The following is a 2,941-nucleotide window of genomic DNA, read 5'->3' on the forward strand; positions in this document are numbered from 1 at the left end:
CTCCTGCTCCTTGGATGCTGCCTGACCTGCTGCGCTTTTCCAGCAACACATTTTTCAGCTCTGATCTCCAGCATCTGCAGTCCTCACTTTCTCCTATATGGACGAGAATGGAATAGTGTAGATTGGATGGGCTTCAGGTTGGTTCCACAGTCGGCGCAACATCGAGGGCTGAAGGGCCTGTACTGCGCTGTAATTCTCTACGTTCTAAGACAGAGTGCAACATGCAGTGTTACAGCCACAGAGAATATGCGAAGAGAGAAAGATCAACATTAACATTTGAGAGGTCCATTAAAAAGTCTGATAACAGCAGGGAAGAAGGTGTTCTTGAATCTTTTTTCACGCGTATTCAAACTTTTACATCTTCTCCAGATGGAAGAGGGTGCAAGACAGTATAACGGTGTGGGAGGGGTCTTTCATTATATTGGTTACTTTCCCAAAGAAGTGGAAAGTATGGATGGAGTCAATGGATAGAGAGTATAACCAGTGTGAGTGGGGTCTTTGATTATGTTGGTTGCTTTCCGGAGGCAGTGGAAAGTACAGATGGAGTCAATGAATGGAAGAATAGTGAATGCTTGAGAACACTGGTACCTCAAGGAAGTGCACTCCGTGCTAGATTTCTGGCACCACAATTGACCTCATTGTACAGGAGGGGAAGAAGAAGGAAGCAGGATTGATAGTGTTAGGGGCCTCATTAGTTATGGGAACAGACAAGTGTTGCCAGATGTGACTCCAGGATGGTGAGCTTCCTCCCTGGAACCAAGGTCAGGGATGTTGCTGAGTGGCTGCAGAGAGGGATGACGAAGGTTATAAGGCAGAGTGACACGTTGGTACCAATGATAATCAACCAATATCTACCATTCTACCAATGAGAGGTAAAGCCTCGTATCAAAAATTTGGATAATTGGCACTCAATCCAAACAAATGAAAGACATCTCTTAACTATATAAAGCAATATTTACATGCATTTGAGGCAGCAGGAGGGCCCACTTCCTGAACAGACCCCTATTAAACTTCAACACCATTCCAGACAGTGTTCTTTCCCCACTATGCCTTGGTGGCAGTTCCCAAGCTTTAGCGTGTCCCTCAGCATATAGTCCCGCACCCTGGACACTTGGTCGAAGTCAATTCCTTGTTCTGGAAAACTAACAAGTTTCGGGTAGACCAAAGAATGTTGTTCACTGAACTGATGGTCCTGCAGGCGCAGTCAATGTTTGTCTTGGTCTGCGTCTTGGGGAACAGACCATAGCGCACAGAGTCCTGCATCCCAAAGCTGCTCGGAATGAACCTTGACAAAAACCACTGCATCTCCCTCCAGACATCCTTTGCAAAGGCACATTCTGAAAGGAGATGTGTGACAGTCTCAGCTGCTTCAAGGGCAGCGTGCAGACCGACCAGGTATACATGAAGGATCTCACAGGTATGCCCCTCTCGTCACCAGCCAAGTGATGCCTTGGTGCTTGTTGGAAAGTTCTGGTGATGCAGCATCCTGCCAAATGACTTTGACAATTTGTTCAGGAAACTACATGACGGGACCCACCCTATCCTTTTCCCGAAGGGTCTCAAGGACACTACATGCTGACCACTTCCTGATAGACTTGTAGTCAAACGTGTTTTTCTTTATAAATTTCTTCATGAAGGACTGGTGATGTAGAACGATCCAACTACTTGGAGCGTTCCGTGGCATTGAGGCCAGTCCCATCATTCGCAACACGGGACAGATAGAGCCTCAGTATGTAGTGACACTTGGTATTTGTATACTGACCATCTACGTACAGCTTGGTGCAGCCGCACACAAAGGTGGCTATCAGGAAGAGAGTGGCGTTGGATACATTTTTCCCTCTCTTATTCAGAGTTTTGTACATGGTGTCCCTGTGGACACAGTTCATTTTAGATCTCCAGATGCCAGTTTCTGCTTCACCATGGCAATATGGCCCAGGCGCTCCAAGCCATATTCCCAGAACACTCAGGTAATCTATACTGACAGTGAAGGGGATAAAGGAGCAGTCAGTTCAGTTCCTGACGAACATGACCTCGTTCTTGCCTCGATTTACCTTGGCTCCCAAGGCCAGTTCAAATTGATAGCAGATGCTCACGAGTCTGCGCACTGATCTGAACAGAAAAATGCGATGTCATCCATGTACATGCAGGCCTCCACTGCCTGGAATAGTCACCCTTGTCAGGCTCTCATCATTCCTGATGGTGTCAGCAAAAAGCTCTATATGATACACAAACAAGGCAGCAGAGAGAGTGCAGCTCTACCCAACTCTAGGTCTGATTGGGAAGCTTTCAGGTTACCACCCATTGATTGAGACTACACTAAGAATATTGTTGTAGAGCAGTCGGGTCCACTTGCGAATTCCCTCCTCAAAGCCCACTTTGGAGAGCATGTCCCACAAGTGGGTGCGTGATATCCTTGTCTAAGGCCGTTTCCTGGTCCAGGCTGATGAGGCAGTCTATCTCCCCCCCCCTGCACATACACAACCCTACCCCTGGGGACTGCAAGGCCCTCAGACATTGTCCTGCCTGGTACAACACAGCTTGGTCAGGGTGAACCACTGACCTCAGAGCAGTCTTCACCCAGTTGGTGATGACAGGATTTTGTAGCCTGCGTTCAGCAGTGAAATTAGTCACCAATTACTGATTTCCACCCTCTCACCCTTGTAGATGAGGATGATTATATCTTTCCTCATGCATTCACACACACCACCTGCCAGAAGCATACTGTGTGTGTGGGTGCTGCTCCTACACTCTACATTGAACCAGGGTTGATGGTGACCCAGGAGAGGGGAGTACACTGTAACACAATGCTGCTGCTGCTGCTGATGGCCCACAGCGTCTCATGTACACCCAGCCACTATCCTCTCCCTCTGATTCAGGTTCCCGGGCTCTGCCTCTATTCAGGTTCCCGGGTTCCCCCTGTATTCAGGTTCCCGGGTTCCCC

The sequence above is a fragment of the Chiloscyllium plagiosum genome, chromosome 11 (assembly GCF_004010195.1).
Source record: "Chiloscyllium plagiosum isolate BGI_BamShark_2017 chromosome 11, ASM401019v2, whole genome shotgun sequence".
Lineage (NCBI taxonomy): Eukaryota > Metazoa > Chordata > Chondrichthyes > Orectolobiformes > Hemiscylliidae > Chiloscyllium > Chiloscyllium plagiosum.